At 45.2% G+C, this 18,426-nt stretch overlaps 1 protein-coding gene across 2 annotated transcripts in view; it reads right to left on the reverse strand.

Annotated features, from left to right (window-relative positions):
- Window positions 1–18,066, reverse strand: part of LOC111866689 (hexosaminidase D) — a 119,591-nt gene extending 101,525 nt beyond the window's left edge. For both annotated transcript variants that reach the window (XM_023855874.2, XM_023855873.2), the window contains exon 1: window positions 17,787–18,066. The gene's annotated coding sequence lies outside the window, so the exon portion shown is untranslated. The remainder of the gene's footprint in view (window positions 1–17,786) is intronic.
- Between the last annotated feature and the right edge of the window lie 360 nt (window positions 18,067–18,426).

The following is an 18,426-nucleotide window of genomic DNA, read 5'->3' on the forward strand; positions in this document are numbered from 1 at the left end:
GCAGCATTCAGCAATCGGTCACTGAAAGGGTTGACCCATCACAAGTGAACACAAGTATAATCAAAACACGAGATAAGAACAAGATAATTTATATAATTTAAATAATAATAATTATAATAATGGTTCCGTAGAAGTCCACCGACATTTCGGATGTATTTATCGTCTCCATCTTCAGGGTAGAATATATGTGTACTCGTTGTAGTCAGCTGTGCATATCTTAAATTCAGTTCTAACACACAGTCTATATGTGTGTGCTACGTATGATTCTCACAATACACAGCGATTACTCTTCTTAAATAGTATTAACCGGTTGGGCTTTTTAGCTGAGACTTAAGGTGTCTCCTGCGCAGGCGGGTTCGAATACCTTCACCGTAAACCTGCGAGTCGTAGGAAGCCACGAAAAGGGAAACCCAGTGCGGGGGAGGGGTATAACTCGGCTACCCTGTTCCTGGGGAATATAAATACAGGGACCTCGCCCTCCAGGTTGGGGGAATGTCGTATCTGAGGCAGTAAAATGTGGTCATGAGTCCCACGGGATTCGGACTTGACAGTGACTGCGTTGGCGAGGGCCAAAAGCAATTGTAAACGACAGGCCACCCTCTCTTCGTAGAGGATATTATTATTATTATTATTATTATTATTATTATTATTACTATTAATAATAATAATAATAATAATAATAATTTTTTACTGCAATTGGGTGTTCACCTGGTGGCAGTAGAACTTACACTGATACAGACAAGGAGAGTCTATAAAATAAGGGAACAATACAAAACAAAAAGGAGGGAAATACATAAGAACTACAACCACAACTGTTTAGGTGAAAGGAAAAATCTGGTCGTGAGTCGTCTCAAGGGGCCTGTCGCCAAGATGAACTGATTGGCGGCAAACCGCCAGTCGTAAGGTAACTCTGACTCTACGCTCAAATAGAAGACAGCCGTGCGTGGAACCTATTTATCATAACTGTTAGCAAACACAAGAAACCGTGAGAAACTCGAAGCTGGTAGCTAGCAGAGATCTGCCTGGTTTCTTAATTGGCTTATTTTTCGGGCATGTTCCTCCGAAACGTCGATTGACTTCCTAACGGACTACATGGCGTTATATTCCAGAAGATATACAACTCTTCACAACCACTACTGTAAGAACGTCAAATCCTACTTCATTATGCAGTTATTACCAGCCTCCCCGTCACCTCCCCTTCTTAGGTCCAAATATTCCCCTCAGTAGTCGGGAGGTGCTCGGTTCGAATTTCGGCCTGGATACGGGCTGTCTTGACGGAGATTTTTCATAGTTTCTCTCATTCTCTCAGCGCAGATGCCGGAATAGTTCCTTGATTAGACCACAATCGCTTCCTTCCAAATTCTTTCTAAGTCATCATTCACTAATCAGCCAGCATATCATCCCACGATATATAGTTTCGTAAAAGGTAAAAAGATATCAAATTGTCCATGTGTTTAACTAATTTAGCACTAGGCAATGAAGGCGTATGTGGGAGTGGATGTATAGATCCACATTTGCTTGACTTCGACACTAGTTGGAGGTGAGTGGTCAGTTTCACGCCCCGGCCGCTTTACCCCGGGGGAAAGAGCCCGTGGTACCCATTAGATACGAGGCTGTGTGGGCCCCACAGCAGGTCTGGACGACGTCGAGAAGAAGAAATTCCTGATCCTACCGGGACTCGAACTCCGACCTCTCGGTCGTCCGGCCTGTAGCCAGTCGCTATGCCAACTCTCGATATATAGTCTCGTACCTTAAAAAAGTCGATGAATAACCAACACTAAAAGAAACCCCGTTCTCGAACACCCTTGCTCCGTGTCTTCTCTTCCAGTTAAAGACTCAATTTCACGCCAAAGAAGAGAAGATATGAACATTTAACACAGAGTGGCGATGTTAATTTGTATGGTCAGGCATTTAGAAGTTGTAAATGGTGAGCTGCTGACTGAAGCTGACACGGCACACCGCTGTGACTGATGACGTAGCAAATATGGGCACGAAATGTCTTCGCCGATCTGAATGGCAATGCGGAGCAACGACACAGGGTAGATCCACAGCTACTCAGCAGCGGGCAGTAGTGCCAACTGTCAGACAACTGGACATCTTTATACGACTCTTCATGGCCACCGATGTCAGAGTCTCAAATCCTACAAGTGAACGTGTTCGCACTGAACGAACGAAAGCTCGATGTCGTGGACGAACGGTCCAGCAATCCTCTTTCCATTTCGGCGGCCCCTGGGTTTAACCACCATGACTACAATCGGGGTTTCGACTGGTGAATAGATTTACTGACCACTTACACGTCGTAACTACAAATAACCGTAACACCATCGCTGTTTCCACACTTTACAGTTCACTAGAGCATACAGCCTAGTGTTCTCAGCCTGTTACTAGACGTTTCCTGGTAACGGCTACAACCATGGATATTCTTTTGCCTCCGGCTCAAGTCATCTCTTCACAGACTCTCGTACAGAACTAAGCTCTAATCTTGTCCCTTGCTTACAACATCTCGACAACAACCGCATAGAAAACACAGCTCTTATATTGTTGCGTTAGTGTCTGTTGCTGCGGGAACGTGTTTACGGAGCCGTTGCCCAGAAATTGTCCTGGTACATCCGCATATCTTGCGGTCGTTGCATAGCAACGGTTCTACACGCTACAATACAAAAATTCAGTCCCTACCTCACAGGAAACACATTATGTCTCCGCTACAAAGCCAAACCGGTCAATGCTGTTCAGGGAAATAATCGCTGTTTATTGTGAGAACCGTACGGAACACACAAATACACTATGTGGGCAGAATGCAGTGTATATAAATCCAGTTCGTACCTCACAGGAAACACATTGTCTCCATAAAAAAGCCCAACCGGTTAATGCTGTTTAGGGAAATAATCGCTGTTTATTGTGAGAACCACACGGAACACATAAATACACTGTGTGGGCAGAATGCAGTGTCTACGTATGTTAAAGCGGGTGGTACGTATAGTAACCACTGTGTTTTAAAGGTTTAAGTCGGGGTCTGCATATCAGCTATCATGGATGAAGGCAAATTACAAAGTACAATCTCGAATCAGGCCAAGACCATTCTTTGTAATTCATTATTTTTTAACCATCCTACCTTTCGACGCAATACAGCCTTTACTACAGACAGCAGCGTTGCATAAACCTTATAGGAAACTACCTCCATGGAGCTGAGTCCTTGAGTAACTAGTAGTTGCTCAGTTAATCAAGAAATTCGCAGCATTTATCGGAATATATCATAAAGTTCATTACCGTGTTCACAACAGCCTTCCATTGGCCTCTATCCTGAGCCAGATGAATCCAGACCATACCATCTATCCTATTTCTTTATAACCCATGTTAATATCACCCGCTCACCAATGCCTAGGTCTTCTCAGTGCCCTTTTTTTTTTCTGATGTTCCTAAGGGAACGCTTCTATTCTCTCCCATTCAGGCTACACACCCTTCCAATACGTACATAAATAAATACGTAATTTGTAATCGTAAAGCAACTGGTAAGACTTTTCCTGAATGATATTTCTCAACCAAAGTAGACCGACTATTGTTACAGTGGCCAGGGTATATGAGCGTTCATAAGGCATTCTCGCATGAAACCATCACTAAACGACTATGAGAGGTCAGGTGTATGCTATGACCATTTTTACCCAAGGGAAATCACTTGTGAATGGCTCACTGGGTGGGTCCCGAATAGTAAATGGAGGGCAACCTGAGGGCGTACGTTACGTACTCCTGAAACATTTCAAATTTTATTACATATATTGTCCCGTAAAGGTGCGGGGATAGCGTATTCGGTATTACGCCTGGCTACGGGCTGGACGACCGAGGAGTCGGGGTTCGAGTCCCGGTAGGGTCAAGAATTTTCTCTTCTCCACGTCGTCCACACCGGCTCTGGGGTCCACCCAGCCTCCTATCCAATGGGTACCGGGGGCTCTTTCCCAGGGGGTAAAGCGACTGGGGCGTGAAGCTGATCACTCACCTCCAACTAGTGCCGCGGCGAAGAATACGTGGATCTATACATCCACTCCTCCATATGTCTTCATGGCGTAGTGTTTAATTACCTAAGCACTGGGACAACTTTACCTTTTATAGAGACGTATGAGGATATGTAGATATAGCTCCATGCATTCTGAATCTCAGCATTTCATTGTGACGAGTGGTCAGCGCCACGCCCCGACCGCTTTACACCCCATAATCAGTGCTCAGTCGGTGCGGCGACTAGGCTACTTATGAATTATGGTTCGATTCTCGGCAGATGCAAGTGATTTCTCCCAACTTCCTACGCAATGGGCATAGAGGAACATTCCTCGTTAGGTAAAGCGGCCGGGCGTGAAGCTGAGCTCTCAGGCTAGATGTTTCCCTGGGCCGGTCTGGAAGCAGTAGCGCAGAGAAAAATCCCTGAAAACCGAACCCTGGCATTCCGGTCCGTAGTCTGGTCACTATACTGACTGAACTACGTCCACACCTACAAATTTTCATGTATTACAAAATACCAGAAATTCTGTGGGCAACAGGCAGACAGAGTGCACAAATACATTAACAGCAAAGTGAGTTTGAAACACGAGATCTCTCTGGGACGTGATGAGGTACTTTTAAGGCATGTCTGAGACAAAGGCCGTTTGATGATCAGCTAGGAGCGTCGGATAGCAACAAGGCTGAAGCCACTCGTCACTGTACGAGTAATCAGACCCAGTTCACTCCAAGTTCCTACCGTCAATTACAGAAAGTGGCCACGCGAAGCTCTGTCGCCGCGATGTATTCCGGTCCTCTCTCATACTGATTCAATGCCATTTTACTCGGGCTGAGCGCGCCTACAGACAAGTGTACCGTGCGCCATATTGACGGGGAAATGTTAACGGAAACATCCCCCTACTCGACTCCATCCTAATTACAAACATAATTATTACAGAGTGGCACGAAATTCTGTGTACGAACACTCGATTCAATATTAATCGAAACCGGCCCACCGCTGTGGTAACCGGGCGATTGAGCCACACACAAGGCTATGGCTTCCTTCGTGTGTTGAAAATAGAAAGTAGTAGGCCTCTGATCGTGACGTAACGATCTGTTTCTGTCGGGTGTTGAAGTACCCTAAAAGATGTTCTAGCTGGGCACATGGTGTGTCCGGGATCCGTTAGGACTCTGTTTTTTTTTCCTGCTATGTCATCTGTTGGCGAGCTGTGGCTGTCTATAATTTCAAAGCGCAAGCATCGCTGCATCATGTGTTCTGACCTTGAATGTAACAGTACTGTTCTGACGCTCGTCGGAAAATGGCGGTTGAACAGAGAGACAACATCAAATTTTGTTTGAAGTTATGAAAAACAGCCGGAGAAGCGTGCGAAATGATGAAAAGTGTGTACGGTAGTGACTGTTTGAGTCGCTCGAACATTTTTCGATGGTATGCTGTATTTCGTGACGGCGGGGAGGACACTGAAGACGCTCCACGTGCATCAAAGCCGAAGAAGCTGAAGAAAATGTGAAAAAAAAGTGACCGAAATCCTTGCATCAGACAGATGTGTTTCTGCAAGACTCATCGACGAGCTTTTGGGAATACCAAAAAGTACTGTGTATCAAATTTTGACCGAGGATTTGGGCAAACGGAAGGTCTGTGAGCGGTTTGTACCGCGCGCCGTCAGGCGATGAAAAACATTCTAGAGTGGAACACTGCAAAGACATGTTACGGTCGGCAGTGCTTAAATGGTGCAGTGCTTAAATTAAACATAGTCACAACTTCACCGTTAGTTACATCACAGCATACGTCTACTGAAGGTGGTACTAATACAGTTTAGACGACCGAAGTGTACAACTCACTGACGACATGCTCTGCTCTCGGTTTATCGCCATAAAACTCCCTTCGATGCACAGAAACCCAAGCTGTAACTACCAGCAAAATTATCCTTGAGTCAAAGACCACCCAACACAACGCCTAAGGTATTTGGGGCTTGTCAAAGTCGCATTGCGACTGACGGCCAGTCAGTCAGTAAGTCTTGGTGTCGAGCCCCATCTGGAGCTAATGACCAGATATTAATTATTACCGTTTGACAGTTACGGTCTTGTTTCTGTGAGGCGCCATCTCTAACGAGACGACGGGTCTGTCTTTTGTATATGCTGCTGGCCCTTGCTAGCACAGTCTTTCTCGGGTCCGAGTCCCTTGGGACTCGCGACCATATTTTACTGTCTCAGATTAGAGACTTCCCTTTTCGTCGCCTCCTACGACTCGCAGAGTCACGGTGGAGATAGTCGACACCGCCTCCACACGGTATATGGGGCTTGGAGGCAATTTATTTACGTATATAAAATTCAGTTCGTACCTCACAGGAAACACATTACGTCACCGCTACACAGCCCAACCGGTTAATGCTGTTTAGGGAAATAATCGCTGTTTCTTGTGAGAATCATACGGAACACATAAATACACTGTGGGCAGAATGCAGAGCTTTTCAAATGTTAAAGCAGATGGTACATGGAACTGAAGGATGGGATGAACTACATGAAAGACTGTCATTTCATCGAGTGTAATAGCAGCGGAAATCGCAAACATGATATCGCAACTCCACGTGACGGGCGACAAGTACTGATTACCTTACATAAGTACTGTTCACATATCCCCAACCCCCGTCTTAACGTTTGTAGCGAACAGATAATTACTACAATTATATGGGGATTCACTATGGAAATGAAAGTCACGAGGGCAGATTTGACATTCTCTGGGTGGGGAATATTAAGACTACAGTTTTTGGTAATGTACCAACGTGCAGTCTGGTAGGTAGGTACTAAATTTTCGGATGGACACACTGCCTCCATCTTCAAGTAAGAAGATGCATAGTACAGGCTCCTCTAAACACTGCCTCCGTCTTCAGGTAAGAAGATGCATAGTACAGGTTCCGCTAAACACTGCCTCCATCTTCAGGTAAGAAGATGCATAGTACAGATTCCGCTAAACACAGCCTCCATCTTCAGGTAAGATGATGCATAGTACAGGTTCCGCTAAACATCTGTACATATCATACAACACGTCACATCACCTTAACTCGCATACTGCCGGAAAGGTTGGCATAGCGGTACAGCTATTTTATTAGGGAGGTGCTCCGTTCGAATATCGGTCTGGAGACCGGCTAACCCGACTTAAGGTTTATCATGCTTTTCCTCAGTGCCTGCAGAAAAATACTAGAATACTACCCCGATTAAGCCACGATCGCTTCCTTTCAAATCCTTTCCAATTCATTATTCATCCATCATCCCATCAGTACGTGGTAAAATAACTCTATGGAGTTGAATCATTCTTGAGAAGCTAACAGTCGCTCAGCTACTCAAAAATTTCCCAATATTTTATGGAACCCGAAGGTTCAATATCGTGTTCACAAGAGCCCTTCATTGGCCCCTATCCTGAGCCAGATGAATGCATCCCATACAACTACATACATCTAAGACAGCGTCGTAAAAAACTGTGTTAAACACAGCTGAACTATTCGTGTTGTAGTTGGTTGTGTTAACAGGCTTCGTTACCTTACCTGAATAACAGGTTACAGGGCCTTCTGAATTGTACACCTGTTTTCCTTAAATCCCCCCAGTACAGACATCAGCGTTTCTTACTGTAAAACGTATTCATGACTTGTAATTTCAGTCGGCTTGGCACGTTCCATTGTTTCAAAGCAGTCCTTGCCACATTTAACATTAATTACCATTCACAAAACACGTCGACTTTATTGGTGGTGCCAGCTGAGCACGTGACAAATCAGAAGTGACGTCACTTGTACCTAGAGACCTCTTGTCTTTCCATGAACCGTGGCCAACAGCAGGTAAAGACCCACTGAAGTGAAACAAATTTTGTTCCGCGCAGATAAACCCTACGACAGAGAGTACTGCTTCAGTGCTGCACGTCTATTGCTGGTGCCTAATGCTAGTGAAAATCCCGCAGAAAATACTTCCGTTTACAGGCGCTACCTGGAACTCTTCCAAGGGGGTAGCCGTAAAGGGCGTCCACATTTCTCGTGCTCGTGCTCGTGTGACTCGCTATGCTCGTGAGTAATGTGGACGATATGACAAGTCACGAGACAAGCAAATTTTTAATTTTTAATTTAAAACTATAGCCAATAAATTAAAATACGACTACAGCCTATACACTCTACGAGCAAATATATGGATCCTCGCGCCGAAGCCTGGCGAGCAACTGAAGTAGTGTGGACGAAGATTTACGGGCACAAGTAAAAGCCAGACGAGTCTCCCGAAGAGCAGAAGCCTGGCGAGCACGAGCACGAGCACGAGCACCAGTAATGTGGACGCGCCTTAAAACTTACCTACAAACTTACGTTTAAATAGTTTAACGGTGAGTTTACTGATCGCCCTACAACAATGTGCATGGGAAGATACCAGTTTCGAATAACTTAAACTTTTCTTATCACTATTTAGTATATTCCTTTAATTCTGATATCTTTTCCAATAGCGCAGTCGGTTCAGCGAATTACTACTTGCTGGACGACAGAAAAGCCGAAGTTCAAGTCCCGGTACGGTCAAGAATTTTCACTGTTCCATGTCGTCCAGACCGGCTCTTACACAATGCGTACCGGGCGCTATTTCCCGGAGGTAAAGCAGCCGAGGGGTGAAGCTGACCACTAACCTCCAACTAGTGCCAAGGTCAAGAAAATGTGGATCTACACACCCACTCACCCATACGCTTTCATGGCGTAGCGCTTAATAAGTCAAGCACAGGGACAACTTTTCCTTTTACCTTTCCAAACCCCGGGGGATGGGGGCGCATATGTTTTGGCTTAGACACTCCACCTCTACTTTCCTCTCGTAAGTTACTGCTCTTATAAATATTATGTTTCTTGACATTATCCATCGTTCTGTTTACATTTAAAACATACAACGTTTCGAGACTTGATTCTGTCTCCGTCTTCAGGTGCAAACCTACTCAGCTGGGCCCAATCAATACAGCTAGTCCCCATCTCCGGACATTAGCACCAACACAAAATGGGATACATAAACCGGGCACAGCATAAACCGTCTGTGAGAGTTAAGACAAACATTAAAAGCATTGTGTTGGTGCTCGTGTTCGAAGACAGGGACTAGCTGTATCGATTGGGCCCAATTGAGTACGTTCCACCTGACGACGGAGACAGAATCTAGTCTCAGAAACGTTTTGAGTTTTAAACGAAAACAGGACGATGGATACTGTCCAGAAACACAGTATGTGTATTAATGCACCATCATCACAAACGTCTGGATCTTAATTAGTGCTCTTGATTGCGGACGTCCTGGATTCACGAGTTTACTGAATCTGCAGGATAAGAACTTGAAAATTTCCGCAAGCACAGTTTCATAGATGATGATTATGATATTAACAACTAACTTCATGGAGCTGAGCCCTTCTTGAGAAGCCGCCAGTTGTACAGCTACTCAAAAACTTCCAAACATTTTATGGAACCAGAAGGTTCATTACCGTGTTCACAACAGCTCTCCACTGGTCCCTATCTTCAGGCAATCAGTCAAGTCAATACCACCGCATCCTATATCTGTAAGATCCATTTTAATAGTATCCACCCACCTACTTCTTGGTCTTGCTCTTAATAATAGTAACAACTAACTAAGTAACTTCATGGAGCTGACTCCCTATTGAAGACCAGCGAGTCAAGCAGCTACTCAAACATTTCCCAAAATTGTATGGAACCGTAAGGTTCATTACCGTGTTCACAAGAGCCCTCCACTGGTCCCTATCCCCAGCCAGATCAGACCAGTCCACAACATCCCATTCCATCTCTCTAACAACAATATGATGATGATAATGATGATGATGATAATAATAATAATAATAATAATATCCCGAAGGCGCTATTAGGCAAAGATCGGCACTATAATACCAAGTGAAACTCTGCCGTTTACTGTTTCCTTCTTCTGGTTCTGCTGTAACTAACTGAAACTAGTTTTGTATGTGGTTTCCATAGAAATAACAAAACCGATAACACATTTGCCTAGAAAAAAGGGAAAGCGTGCCAAGGGAGCAGTTTCCTTCTTCGTCAGTTTGTTCAGCCGGTCCCACGTGAGGCCTGTCATGTACAGATCACTGCAGGGCAGGCGTCCCAAACGGCTTCACCGCTCCGACCGACGCCTGGGGCCCACATTCCGTCCTGCCATACGAAAAAACAACTATTCCTCTACGCAGCCAGTGCTCAAGGGACGAACTTATCTCGGACGACCTTCACAGTCTTCGAAGCGCGCCAATTTAGTCACACGCAATTTATTTATTCATTTATAGTTTAGGGACGCGGGAGCGGGGATAGCGCAGTCGGTATAGCGACTGGCTGCGGGTGGACGACCGAGAGATTGGAGATCGATTCCCAGTACGGTCAAGAACTTCCTCTTCTCCACGTCGTCCAGACCGGCGCTGGGGCCCACCGAGCCTCTTTCCCCGGGGGTAAAGTGGTCGGGGCGTGTAGCTGACCTGTTACCAACTAGTGCCGAAGTCAAGAAAACATGGATCTATACATCCACTCCCACATACGTCTTCATGGCGTAGTGCTTAATTAGTTAAGCACAGGGACAACTTTTAGGACTAGCACGCAGTAGTGTAATTGGTTGAGGCACTATGTTACAAACCGAAAGGTCGCGAATTTGATTCTCGATGAGCTCACTGGATTTTTCAGTTGACCTAATCCTTCCAGCCGCACTATGGCCCTGGTGTCGACTCAGCCTATAACAGAAATGAGTACCAGGAATCTTCCTGGGGGTAAAGGGCGGCCGGCGCGTAAGGCTGACAACCTCAGAGCGACCTGTGAGCCGACTGTCTAGAGAATATGGGAGCCTCGACGTCTCACAACCCTATGGGCCTCCACGGCCTGTTACAGGGATATCTTTGCAATACTTTCATATGTACGCGGTTCATAGAAAGGCCCACGTAATGAAGCAGCGCGTCTCCTGACAGGCCGACGCTTTCTGAGTTACGCAATGAACTAGTATAATACAGAACCCGAAGGCTACTTACCGATTATATTACTGTATTCTACGTCACGATAACGTGCAGTTTTGCAGGTCGTTATCAACATTTCGGAAAAACCCAATGTCTCCATATTCAGGGTAGAAATATTCGGACTTTCGCCTTGAAGATGGAGACATAAAACTCCTCCAAAGCATTAATGTGTTACATATTTATAGGAAAATAATTCAAAACACTACAATCTGAATCTTCGCTGTAGTGAAAACATCAAATTTCTTATGTTCATTACCGGGTTCACAAAAGTTTTCCACAGAACAGGTTGGTATTGCAGTGTATTCTGTATGCTGTGTTAGAATCTGGGCCGACAAGCACTCTAGTCAGACTGTGATTTTTCGTGATTTTCTATAGCCTCTCCATACAAATATTTGGATAGTACATAGATTAGGCCTTGACCACTTCTTCTAGATCCCTTCCAGTACATCGTTCACCTGTCATCCTAACATTCGACGCTGTATAACCTGCGATACGCTTTCGGCGTCGCAAAATAACTCAACACAAAAAGCGAGGGCCTTACCATTGTGATCTGTTTAATATTGCAGCGTATGGGCTTCTCTGTAATCAGCAGCCACTGCTAAGCAAATGCAGCAATACACATATGCAACAATAAAAGAACTGTTTCCTATGTGGTCCATGTAAACACATAACAGGGAGGTTTTGGATCTTAGTCAGTTCTGTACGAGAAGCTGTGAACAGAGGATCTGAGTGAGTGAAGCTGAAGAATCTCCACTGTTAGAAGCCGTTGCCAGGGAACGGCTGGTGAAGATAAAGCAGGCTGGAAAAAGCTTAGCGGGTGCTGTGATGATTTGTGAATCATGGAGATTAGCGGTGGCGCTGTAATTGCTTGTAGTTCCGAGTCGTGTGTAAATGTGCAATGAATCCATTCACAATCCGAATCCCGTCTACAGCCACACATACTGCGTGACGTGTACATGTAACGCCCACTCTCAGGTTCACTTGCCTTCATATGAATAGGCCCTTGTACAAATACATGTCTTGAGGATGTTTACGTGCCTGCTTCAAGCTGGTTTCTTGTTTCGCTTACTCTTCAACCCCGACGATGGCGGTGATATGTTTCTCCGAAAACGTCGGATGAATTTCAAACGGACTACTTGACGTTATGTCCCAGATGAGAGAACTGTTCGGAACACCAAATCCTAAACACAATGGCGTTTACACTCCTATGCCCTTCCCTTGCTTCCGTTGGCTGCATCACGAAGTTCAGTATGAACAGCGGCGTGACTGTGCGCGCCATCTGCACTTCATCTAAATCTTATGGGAGACTTCAATTTCTACCTTATAGATTCAGGATATAAGGTGCTGCCTGTTGTTAAGGAGTATTACACCTCAGGGGAGCGTGAGGAGTGTGGAAGAATGGTAGAATGATGATTGGTAGGGGAAACACAAAGAAACAAACCCCTTGCTCTCTTATTGCTTCGTGTATCAGGGTCAACTAGGCTTAAACCCTGGACTCTGCAGCAAGATTCCACGCGTTATACACACTAATTTACTGACAGCGTCGTTAAACAAGCCACAAATTAAAAAAAAAAAAAAGCAAATGAAAACAAACATGTTGCTGAAATCCAACAAATTATCCCGGAATAAACAGGCAACAGACAGCCAACCAGACTGTGACAGTGTACGGACAAAAAATGAGTGGCGGACAGACATACAGTCAGAGTAATAACGTGTTCCAAATGCACATGATTAAAAAGAATTACATCACAGGAGTTTGGTTCAATTTTCTTACGAGGCTCTCTATTAAAGTGAATTAATTATCGCCCAATCACCGCCTTGACAACGCACGGCTTACCATGAAGATGTCAGTGGCAGGTGTCTCCGAAACACTGGTGCAATATCCCCGAAAGCCAGTAATCTCCACAACCGCCCCCGCGAGAGCGACACATCCCTCACTCGCAGAACAGCAATGTACGGTCTTCGTCAGTTAAGTCGGTATAGCGACGTACTACGGAATAGACAGCCGCCGTTCGATTCCCGGTAGGGGTAAGAGACTTTTTACTCCACAGCGTACTCTGGGGCTCACCCAAACTCCTATCCAATGAATACCTGGGACACTTTACACGGGGGTAAAGAGGCCGGAGCGTGAATCTGACAACTCACCTCCATTTTTAGTGTCGAGGTCAAGAACTGTGGAGCTATACCTCCACTCCCCATACGTCTTCATGGTACAATGCCTAATTAAGCAAGCACAGGGACAAATCTACCTCTTCATATCGATTATCAACACAGGATATCACAGCGACTGTAACATGCAACGATCCAATCCATTATTCGGCGATGAGGAAAACAAATACAGAACCAACTGCAACAAGCCCACAGGTTTTGGCAGTCCACCCCAAACAGGTTGGTCTAACAGTAACGTTCCAGCCTTGAATTCGGCGGGTGCTCGCTTCAAATCCTGGCTATTCTGACAAGAATTTTTGTGGTTTTCCTCAGTACCTCAAGGCAAATGCACGTCGATCAGGCCAGAACCGGTACCTTCCAGATCCTTTCCAGTTCACCAATATTCCCACCATTAAGACGCTATAAGGTCTCGGTACTGACAACGTTGTTAGGGCTGGATGACCGAGTGGTCGGAATTCGAGTCCCGGTGGGGGCAAGAATTTTCACTTCTCCACATCGTCCAGACGGCTCACCCAGCCTATCCAATGGATACCGGGGGTAAAGCGGTCGTGTGAAGCTGACCACTCACCTCCAACTAGTGCCGAGGTCAAGAAAACGTGGATCTATACATCCACTCCCCCACATGCCTTCATGGCGTAGTGCTTAGGTAAGCGCAATCACAACTTTACTTTTATTAGATGGAGGTAGGTGGTTAGTATCACGCCCTGACCGTTTTACCTCCGGTGAAAGAACCCCTGTATCCATGCCATAGGACCGTGGATGGATCTCAGAGCTATTTTGGACACTGTGAACAGTCTCTTAGTCCTGCCGGGAATCGAACTCCAGTTACTAGTCCGTGTAGCGCGTAACCTAGCCACTACACGCACTCAGCTATCTTGGCTTTCTCAATTCTCGGCCACAGCTGGGACAACTCGAGATAGCATCTGACCACTTCCCTCCTTGAGTCAGGAAGTCAGCGTCATAGGACTGCAGTCACTTCTGTTGGAAACTCTCAGAAATGACTGGCAGAAAACAGTGTGCATGTCTACAGGCCTACAGTAAAATCGTAACGATGCTGCGTCAGGTTAAGCGCCGATAGAGCCATCCACGCACTGGTTGCAGGTACTGCAACTCTTACAGTAGGTGTGCCTGTCAATACAGTCTCTCTGTCGTCAAATGTCGTTATTCAAAAGAAAATGTTTATCCGGAAGAGCTTCTTGAGACATGAACGGTGCGGTATCTTCCCTTACGGATTTCTTATATTTTTCCTTCTACCCTGAAGATGGAGGCGATACGTTCCTCCGAAACGTCGGTTAACACCACATATACACGGTGCCAAATCCCAGAAGACTGCTTGCTTCAATATACGAGATCTATACAGACCAACGGTATCCACCCCTCTCCACTACCCCTTCCTTCTCCTACATTCAATAACGTAAAAACGCAGCACACAACACACCAGACGACAAAAGTATTAAAGATGAGCAGCGACACATACACAGGGAGTTTGCACAGAGTAAGTACACACAACAGTATGAAACATATAAGAATAACGTAGGAACACAGGATAGCAATACGAATATTTGTGTATTACAGATAATACTTGTACATGAACGGTGCTGAAAACAAGAAATAGCCGATGCAACACATGTAGACAAGAGCACGTGTCCCTGGTATTTAAAACATTAAATTTTGGAAATTTTAAACTGTAATTCTAAAATCAAATTGACGAGCGGGTGATGGCGAGATTTTAAAACAAAACTGACAGGCTGATGTTTAAGATTTTGGACTGTGTGCAGTGTGACAGCTACGTAGTGAAAAATACACCTGATGATGGCCAATTACGGTCGAAACATGTAGTGTAGAGGAAGAAAAGACAAAGCTCTACAACCAAATAAATTGTTGCATTCACGACGTATTATTACATATAGAAGATGTTGTGTCTTCATCAGCCGTTGCCTGGTAGCGACTTCCAACGGCGAACGTTCTGCTTACTCTGGGTTCCCGAACTATACCCGTGCGTCAGCTACCAGCTTCTTACAGCAACAGCTCAGAACGGCCGAATTGCAGGAGTCCTCTAACTGGTCATTAATTCACTTCTCTCCATTGCACTCAACTCATCTCGCTCCATTGTCATACTTATAACACACAGGCATGGACCGAACAGAAAACACCGGTTTCTAGCCAGTCCATTGGCGCCGTGTTAGGAATGTGTTACGTAGTTTACAGTCATTACTTTAGCAGCGGGTCTGTATGCTACAGTGTGGTTGTATTCCTAGTACGTATCCCTCCATCCGTCCGTCACCCTCTGTACCTCGAAGACTAATGATGATGGCGAATTAATTTTTTTTCCTTGGCACTACAGCCCCAGTGGGCCTAGGCCTACCTCCATGAACTTTTCCGTTCACTTCGGTTTTTCTAGATCTTACACGTTCGGTAGGACTCCTTGGGCGGGTGATCAGCTCGTCGCAAGGCCTCTACCTGTACACAAACACAGAAAAACGCACACACACAAACTAAACCTCCATGCCCTGAGTGGGATTCGAACCCACGATCCCGGTTTCCAAGCGAGCGAAGACAGTACATGCCTTAGACCGCTCGGCTACCGTGACCGGCCATGGCGAATTAATACAAATATTCGTTTTTTGAAGGAAAACTGGAATTGACTGCTTTTCCGCAGGTATTTAAAGGCGCTCTCCATATCGATACTGCATAGCGTCGAATGGTTATAGTGACTGAAGAGTGGTGACTTAGAAAGGATTCAGAAGGAAACGGTCATGGCCTAAACGACGTACTATTCCGATATTTAATACAGGATTCTAACGATGGTGTATAACACACAGAGATATTGGGTTTCGGACTATATTCATCGTCCTGGTTTTTAAGATAACTAAGAAAAACACGACGTTCGGAAACTGGATCTGTTTCCGTCCTCAGGTGAGGGAAAAACACCAATCACTGCGTCTGAGGGACCCAACAGAATAGGTGTTTTCCCCTCACCTGAGGACGGAAACAGATCCAGTTTCCGAACGTCGTGTTTTTCTTAGTTATCTTAAAAACCAGGACGATGGATAAAGTCCGAAAACCCAATATCTCTGTATTCCGATATTTACTTGGAGAGACTGAGAAAAAACACAATAATTGTGAGAACTGCCGATGGCCCATACGACAAGAGCGTTGTCATAGGGGCCGCGGTTATGAGTACATTTGCGCAGTAATGATGTTACTGTAACGCTTTCTGTAGTTCACAAATTGACACATCATTGAACCCTCAATCGCTAAATGTTAGGCAACCCACACGAACATTGGAAATTGTTTCTCAAACTGGTGGGCACGTTTGAACAGGCACGCGAGTATTTCAATGTTCCCGAGCAAGCAGCCAGCAGAGTAGACCTCACTCCAAGCTGTCTGCTGCCTTACTCTTCGACCCTGAAGAAGGAAGCAGTGCGTTCTTCTAACCTGTACCAGCCTAAACTGTGTGACATCCCCTTTTAAGAGTTTCAATGTATGCTGAAATAATTAAATTGAAGCGACTCTGGTCGTGAAGCGGCCGGCATGTAAAGCTCACCACTTATTTACATCTACTGCCGACGTTAGGAATATGTGGAGCCTTCCCTCCACGCCCACGTTATGTGTTTACCGCTCTTCGTATGACTCTACGTACAGAAATTTATTCTGTATTTTCAATCGAAAGTCGAACGTAAGATAACTTCCAGATTTTATGGCTCCAGAATTCGGAGCAGAGCCTAATTCTCCATCTCGGATCGAATTCTCAACAAAATTAGGAAAACTATATTGTTGTCTTCTGAGATGTGACTCCGTGTAGTTTCGTGGAAAGGCACCAGCGTTTCGGAGGACCCATCTTCAGGGTAGAAGAATGACTAGTCTATCCTGAAGATGGAGGCAGCATGCTCGTCCGAAAAGTTTGAATTCTTTCTCCCTGAAGGTGGAAGCAGCAGATTTCGCCTTAAAAACGTTCATACAATGCTACCAAACAAGATGACGCCACATCCCAGAGCACAGGCATCTTCATATTCATTTCCTTCATCTTTACACAGTGTGGCCCAGCATATCCAGACACGGAGCCGGGAGAGATCAGTCAGTATAGCGAGAGCATGCTATGGATTCAGCGACCAAGGTATTGAGGTTCGATTCCCGGCAGGGATAGGACTTTTTCTCTCCTGTCCACAGCGTCCAGACCGCCTCTTAGGCCCACCAAGCCTCCTATGTAATTTGTACCGCGGTTGTTTACCCGGGGGTAAAAAGACTGGAGCGTGAAGGTGACCACTCACTCCATCTAGTGCCGAAGTTAAAAATAGTGGAGCTATTCCTCCACTCTCTCACGTGTCCTCCTGGCGTCGTGTTTAATTAATTAAGAGCAGAGATAACTTTACTTTACTTACAAACTGGTACAGTAATTTAAGTCCATTAAATTAAATTAGTTTTTCTTGGACTCTTCTCCAAGCATTCTGCGACTATGAAAACGGCCTCTACAGACACGTCGCTAGCCTTTCGGTAACACTTGACAGCGTCAGGGAGCATGGACATTTCTCTTACTTCTCAAGGACTAAACGCAGTCCACTGTGTTTCTAGCTCCATCAATCTGATATTTAACAGGCATAAAAAAATTAAAAACTTACGTTACAACTTTTCCACTCACCTTCAATAGGCGTTCAGACTGTCCTACAAACACTGGCAACCAATCCAGGTAGAGAAGCTACAATGAAGACATCAAACTACACTAGGAAATGTTCTGAATAAAAGACGAACTCAAAACAGTTAATCACAACACATTCGATACCGACGTGACAGCTGATTGAGATTCACGTGTAGCGATATCACTAATCAGTAGCAATAACAAATGTACACAAAGCTATCACCAGCTGCAGCTAACCTATTCTTCACCGTGCCACATACAGACCAAGCAATGACTGCGCCAGGGGCCCTCCCTGGCGTCCTACATTCGTAACACTTCGCTGTCTTTCGCCATTATTCGTAGCGATCAGGGTAGCCAACGGTACAGCAACAGAATTTACTAGTAACAACCCCGGCAAATCACTAACTCCTTTTTTCAGCGCGTAAGCATCCCTGAAGCGACTGTTAAAAAAGTCCTATGTACGTCCGTCCGTCCGTCCGTCCGTCCGTCCGTCTGTGTGTAAACACATATTTCTCATTTTATGTATGTTATTTTACAACGCTGTCTGTAGCTAAACGATTTACTATGCATCAGACAAATTAGAAACTGCTGACGGAAAGGAAATCAGACATTGACATGGGGGATTGCAACGGGGAGAAAGCCA

The sequence above is a fragment of the Cryptotermes secundus genome, unplaced genomic scaffold (assembly GCF_002891405.2).
Source record: "Cryptotermes secundus unplaced genomic scaffold, Csec_1.0 scaffold66, whole genome shotgun sequence".
NCBI classification, from domain to species: domain Eukaryota; kingdom Metazoa; phylum Arthropoda; class Insecta; order Blattodea; family Kalotermitidae; genus Cryptotermes; species Cryptotermes secundus.